This window comes from Chenopodium album, chromosome 1 (assembly GCF_948465745.1).
Source record: "Chenopodium album chromosome 1, dcCheAlbu1.1, whole genome shotgun sequence".
In the NCBI taxonomy this organism is placed as follows: domain Eukaryota; kingdom Viridiplantae; phylum Streptophyta; class Magnoliopsida; order Caryophyllales; family Amaranthaceae; genus Chenopodium; species Chenopodium album.
The window spans coordinates 26,282,008-26,289,245 of NC_137834.1; the positions used below are offsets into that span (position 1 = coordinate 26,282,008).

General features: G+C 36.4%; 1 long non-coding RNA gene across 1 annotated transcript; it reads right to left on the bottom strand.

Annotated features, from left to right (window-relative positions):
- Positions 1-213: 213 nt before the first annotated feature.
- On the bottom strand, positions 214-2,009 carry LOC145576836 (uncharacterized). Its single transcript, XR_014098572.1, has 4 exons — positions 1,634-2,009; positions 860-992; positions 680-764; positions 214-562 (listed from the first exon to the last, which is right to left on the bottom strand). It is a non-coding gene; the product is annotated as an uncharacterized LOC145576836 (long non-coding RNA).
- Positions 2,010-7,238: the final 5,229 nt, after the last annotated feature.

Below are 7,238 nucleotides of genomic sequence, written 5' to 3' on the forward strand. Positions count from 1 at the left end.
AGTCATTTTGATCCACACCAAGCCTATAGTTTTAAAATGATATAAGCTAATTAAATAAAGTGTAGGATTTTCATTGAACAAATAAAGAACTTATTGTAGGATTACTGAAAAGTAGATCATTGGTGTGATATTTTAGGTATTTGGCATAATTTCTTAGAGCCTACGTTTGCAAGAGTCATTCAAAGAAAATCATTGAAGCACATAGCTTAAAAATGATATAAGTGTGCACTGTTTCCATAACCTTGTATATAATTGTGTAACTTAAGTTCTTATAAAATACTACAGAATGAAATTCCAATACAATATGAATTATGCTTACTAATGAATGCCACATTGTCAAAATCTATTTTAAAAGGTGAAGTATCTTGTAAATCGAAGGAAAATTCTATCAAACTAAGCAATATTCATTAGTGTACAGATGATAATATGAAGGGAGATACTGTCAAAACACCAGAAAGCAGCCTGTTGAAAGTTGGAAACCACGGCCTTGCGTCTTATAATACTCTCCAAGCAATTTGTTGCCCCGTCTATAATTTTATCACACCTTTTTAAGCATCTTGACCTGTGGATGCATAAAAAAAATAACAGTACATAGTTAAGGAAAGAGGCAGAAGAGTAATTAAAGTTAAAAGAACCCAGGACATGGAAAAAAAAAAGGCTACTAAGCAAAATTACATACCAAGATGATGTAGGGGAAAAACAGGGGTGGTGTTGGATTAAGAGTGACTTGGTAATTTACTTCTCTAGTTCTCTACACTTGAAATCTACGATAAAAATATTACACTTAAAACAAATAAGCTTTGGCTATATATAATCTAACAAAATAAAATCTATACTACAAAAGATAAGGAGAACTTACCTTCTACAATCAGTCACAATACCATGGCTATTGACATTAACAACAACGGGAAACACAACATCTTTGACAAGTTCCTTGCCAACAAAAGACTTGTTAAAAAGGGAAGAGTGGCAAAACCCCTTCCTTCCAAAGCCTACATCATGATGAAAAAAATTGTTAAATGATAGATTGAGAATCCTTCAAGATCAATACATAAAGAAGCAAAAAGAATATAATTCAATAAATTTACAACGAAGAGGTGCCATAATATTTATATGAGCGTATATCAAGTATCTATTCACTTGAAAAGGCAGCAAATCAGTTACTACGAAATGAAATGACAGTATGTGATGCAAAACTATCTTATTTTGAGAACCGAGAACATAGGTGACATAAGAGAAGTAAAATGACTGATTTTTAGTTTATCTTTCGGATTAAGACGTTATGTCAAACTATTAGAAGGTTTTAAGTATTTTTAGTTTATTTTTTATATTTCATTTTAAGTCAATTATTGTTTTGTCTAAACCTGAGATTGTGAAAGAAAAACCTTCATACTCAACAACACTTTCACCTAGCGGCCATTGTTGTATCTCCTCTTTTCGCATGCATAATAAGATTCTCATTTAGTGAACAAATTTACTTGTTCTAGGCTTTTATCTGTGTAATAAATCCCTCCATCCCCCAATATTTGCCCACTTAAAATCTATGATCTAACCTATGATGGAGTTAAAAACACCGTGGGATAGAGGTAGTACATCCTTCACTTTTAAAATAGCTTGATGAATTACGGAGTACCTTGGCCCTTTATGAACTGTAACATCACGTGCCAATTACATTTGTGATCCTGATTTTCTCTTTGAACACCCCTTTTGTCTCTCGTTCTTCCTCTACCTTTCTTCTGTTTCTCCTCCAATCCATCAAACAAATGATGATTTCTCCATTGAAGTGCTTTCTTAGGTTTCTCTCCTCCATAAAAGCCGTTTAACTCTTATAAATAGTGGTTTTTTTTATTCTAGTGACAAGGTTGATATAACTACAATAAAAAAAAAAACCACATCACTTTTAATGCTGTAACACAGATATAACATTCCATAAGATCATCACTGTCAAATCATCTTATAGAATTAACTCTTTCTAAGATAAATATAACAATAGAAGAACTCATAATAAACATATGAGGAGACCCCCATTCATCCTCAAGATAAACGCGGATTGTTTATCATAGAGGCAAACCGTAAATAAATTGAACTGTGTTCAATCCACATAGGCTGACTAGTCATTAATTAGCTGAGTAATAGGACATGTTGGAAAGCATCTCCGTTAAGGCATTAATGAGGCTCTGTTAAAATAACTAACTGCCGTGAACTAACACTTTAACCTGGTTGTAGATGGGGAACGAATTCGAGTTGTAACTTCACTCAAAACTACTAGAGATGCTCAAACAACCCAAAAGTAAAGGGATAGCTTCGCGATGCGATTGAGCGTTGATGCTCGACATCTTTAGATCCGGTAAGTTTTTGTAGTTTTAATAATAATGTAATTGTAATCAGTACCTATAAATTGTATCTTTATTGATATGATCATTGTGGTTTGATATAAATTTCATCTAATTTGATAGAAATTGCATCTTTTGTAGTTTCAATATTTGGATAGAAATTGCATCTTTTGTAGTTTCAATATTGACAAACTGAATGCATTTAATTATTAGTGCTAATTCGACTATGAATGTATATTTTCTGATTGAAAATGTAATTATGATAGAATATAAAGACTTACATATGTGAATGCATGATTCTAAGGTTGTAGATCTATCTGATATTGATGCATCGGATGTGATTGTGGGTTTGTTCACAAGTATCAAATAGCTTTGCGTGAATTTCATCATATTTAGTCATATGTGGTTGGTGTAACGGGCTAATGGATTTGTTTGTATATTGAAATCCGGCTATGGCTGCTTGTTGCATGTTTGCATAATTGATTTGTGTGGGTTTTGTGTCACAAACTTGTGTTTGAGATGGATAACGACTTAGAATCACCGAGTGCAATTTGTAATGGTATAACTTTGCAAGACAAGGGGAGCGGGGTGAGGTGTAGGGTGTTGAATACAGAACAGGGTAACCAGGGGGACGACACATTAAGTGTTGAGGATGGCGACGAAAGGTTACCTTCTGTAGATGAGCCAAGTCCACGCAATCAGCAAGGGAACGAGCATATTTCTCCAAGCACAACTGTTGGGACGGTAGAAACCGTTGTTGCAAGTAATCGTGATAATTTTGTGGAAGCACCGAAGCTTGGCATGGTGTTTAATTCATGGCAAGATGTTGAGTTGTATTATAAAGAATATGCTGAGTTAATTGGGTTTGGAGTGAGTAGGGTCCAAGGTGCGTATTCTAAAGGGGAGGTGAGAGATCGGATATCCACAACGTGGAGGTGTGAATTCTATGGCAAACCTGACATGAGGGCTCAAAGGGAAGCGAAGAAGAGGGCTAAGGCGAAGGGAATGAGTGGTTCAGGTGGTGTAGTGGGTGGGATTGTGGTGGAGGACGATTTGAGTCGGAGTAAAAGAAAGTCTAAGAAATGTGACTGTCAAGCGATGGTTTATGCAAGTGTTAATCATGATGGACAGTGGGAAATAAAGAGACTTGAGTTGAAGCATTCAAATCATATTCCTAATCCTACCTTGGCTAGGCTCGTTAAAGAGTATAGAATGAAGAACTTAACTCCAATGGCTCGGAAGCAGTTATTTACTTTTTTCGATAAAGGGGCACTGTAGGGAATAATTTCAAGCCTTTAAATCCCACTAGCTTGAACCCCACTGTGATCATACACTAAAGTACGGTGGCGTCCAAAAAGGAAGAAGATAGAGCAAAAGAGTCGCCAACAAGTTTTTAAGGAACTTGTAAACCATTCACGAGGTGAAGGTTACACCCCTTAACGATCCAAGAGATCGTCAACTCCATAAGGTCATGAACCAAATAAGGGTTCGAGGATGAAGGTACAAATCCAACCTAAAAGAGATTGAATCTGCCCTAATAATAGGCCTCTACTTTATTCTGATCGTATTCATGTGCGCTTTCTGACTAACATACAATCAATAGATTTAACCCTAAACCTGTTTATCTATGTTGGTTGAATATTAATGCACAAATAAATCTATTATTGGCGATCACTTGAATTATAATCATAGTTAACCCTAAACAAGATTATTAATTATCTTATTAAGCGTGATTACAAGTACCAATTCCCTTTAAACATGCATGAAAGGTGTGATCAAGCAATAACAATAAATATCAAGCAACATAATCAATTATGAATAATAATAATAATCATCATAATAATAATAATAATAATATTCATAATCATTCCAACAATCATAATCATGATCATGTTAATATTAAAGCATAATAAAAAATAGCAAGATCCTAGGCATGATACTAACAAGATTAATAACAAACCCTATCATGTCACTAAACAATAAAAATCAAATCTTTAACCCTAACATGATACTAACAATCATAAATATTAGGAAGAGAATAAAAGGTATCATAGCAATCATATTTAATATTAAAAAATATCCTAGACATGATACTAGGAATATCAAAACAACAATATAAACATGATATCTACATCATAATATCAATTAAAATCAATTAAAGTACTTACTTGGATGCCTCGTACCTCTTTCTAATAACAAAATACACACGTTAGTAACTTCAAGGAAAATAATAATCAAAACAATTAAATTAAATAATTAAAAGAGAGATTTGGGACCAAACCCTCAGAAATTAAAACCTTTCACGTCTAGGGCGAAGGCAAATTCGAATATGGCTAGGTGTATCTAGATCTTGCGAATGCGGAATTTTGTATGAAAACCAAAGTTTAGAAAAGAGAGAGAATAATCAAGAAAATCTTGATGAGAGTTGGTGATTAGATATTGGTAATTGGTAAATGAAAACGGAGTTTTTTATACGATATTTATAGAGAAAATCAGCCAAAAAAGATAATTTAACAAAACAGAGTCTGAAGATCGCAAAACAACATTAGCGCCAACCCTGGCTAACTGGCGCCAGCACCAGTGGCTAGCGCCAGGCGCCAATGGCTAGCGTCTGGTGCCAAGCCTAGTTCCAGGCGCCAAGGCCTGGGGTTGGACGCCAAACTGGATTTCAACGCGTTTTCGAAAATCTGATAAGTTTACCATACTGGAAGATAAAATAATATAATTCCATCGAAAATGCTATTTGATCTTGATTAAAACTCTGAAAAGAGTCCTAATTGAATTAGGAATGAAAAGAACCTTCTAGAATATTCTAGAAGACCAAAACCATTCCTAATCGCATTAGGAATGATAAATCATATTAGGCCCTCCCCTAGATCATTGGGCCGTACATAAAGCTCAAACCGGGTCCAGTTTAGTAAATTGGCCATAACTTCCTCAATATTCATCGGAATTGGGCTTATAATATATCGTTGGAAAGGTCTTTGCAAGCCCCATCCAACTACACCACTATTGGACCCATATCATGGACAAACCAAACTGGATTGGCTGTTTTCTTAAAATAAAGTTTTCCAAAACAGAGAGAAGAGAAAAGAAATAAAACTTTCCGCAACACTAGACCTTTCCACACTTTCGTTTCATTCGATTATGATTCGATGTGAAAGGCACTCATCACTGGGTTTGGTTTTGGGGAGACACAAATGGGTGTCTACAGAAGCCCCCACTTTGACTGAGTTTGGAGAAACGCAAGTTTCGAAAACGAAAGTCAAAGTAACGATAGGGACGGAGAATGATTCAGAACGTTCTGCGATCCTAAATCAATCTTGTAACGCCGATACCTGCAAACTAGCGTTTGTTAAACAGATAAAAGAGTTAAGAAACGCGTATCTTGCACCGTCGAGCACACGTCTCTGGAGGTAACCGATTGTTGCTGCTTTACTGTTTTGATGACCTCCTGCAAGCTAGAGAATGCCATCCCGCTTGAAAACTGCTACGCCCGTAACTGCTTCCAAATTAGAAGATTACTTTGCCTGAAACTATCCTCCTCCGCAATGATAATATTCCACATCCTAGGGAACATTATCGAAGATTGCTTCTCTTGAAACAATCTTCAGCTGTTTGTGACAACTCTCCATAATCCAGGGAACGCCACCTTGCTGTTTCGATGTTCACTCGTCTCTGAACAAAGAGCTTCTTTTTTATATGATCTTCTGAATGATGTGTCCACGCGTCTCTGAACGAAGAGCTTGATAATAGGATGCCCACGCGTCTCTGAGTAAAAGAGCTTGTAGGAAATGTCTACGCGTCTCTGAACAAAAGAGCTTGAAAATAGGAAATGTCCACGCGTCTCTGAACAAAAGAGCTTGAAAGAAATGTCCACGCGTCTCTGAACAAAAGAGCTTGAATGATATGCCCACGCGTCTCTGGAGCAAAAGAGCTTCTGATGGAAATGTTCACGCGTCTCTAAACAATAGAGCTTCGGTGCTTGAATGTTTGTTGTGATAATGTTCTGAAGAAAAATTTCCGAAGACCAACGTTTGTCGATCTCTAAGGCTTGTCTGAATTTTATTTCGCTAAAATCAGTATGTCGGTGTTTCCGTAATGAGCCATATCTTAGGCGCTTTAAGCTAAGCGAGACGATCTTTCATCAGGTCGACCCCTTATTGTGATTGTAATCAAACTGACTACTTAATCATGTCAAATTGCTTATAGGGGCTAACTGGCGCACCAAGGAACCCAAAATTGCTGTATGAAGTCGAAATCACCTTTCTGAGAGGCTTCGAGCTCTGTTGTTGTTGAAATATTTCTGGCGCCAAGAATTGATTTTGTCGCCGAACGCTGTGATAGGGTCTTCCCTGTTCTGCTGCACCTGTATTTATTTTGACTATAGAACTTTGCCAATTTCTTTAATTATCTTAAGGTTGACCTAAGGCTTAATGTTTCTTGACTCATCGACTTGACACGACTCAAGGTATAAACTTGACTCGCTGATTGACTGACTCGAGGTTGACTCGACTCAAAGCAAAATGACACGTGTGACTCGTGACCCGTGTGTGCATTGTAATGTGATCGTGCGACTCGAAAAATTCAAAAAAGCAAAAATTTCCGTCATTTTTGTGGAGGGTACCGACTTTCTCCCGAAAAAGAAAGACGCGAAAAAGAATCGAAAGTTTGAAGATGCATGTTGAATGAGCTTAGTCAAATGTTGTTTGATACTATCTCTCAAGGTTCAAGGATTAATTCATCCTAGGCTATCTCAACTGTTGACTCCATGATGAAAGTATTTGGGTAACTTAGGCACGGAGGCTAAGCACTTCATACTTCGATGCTATGATGATTATGAGTGATGTGTGATGTTGATATGACAAGGCGTGCTTCAGCGTTGTGTTAAGATTCCATGATAAA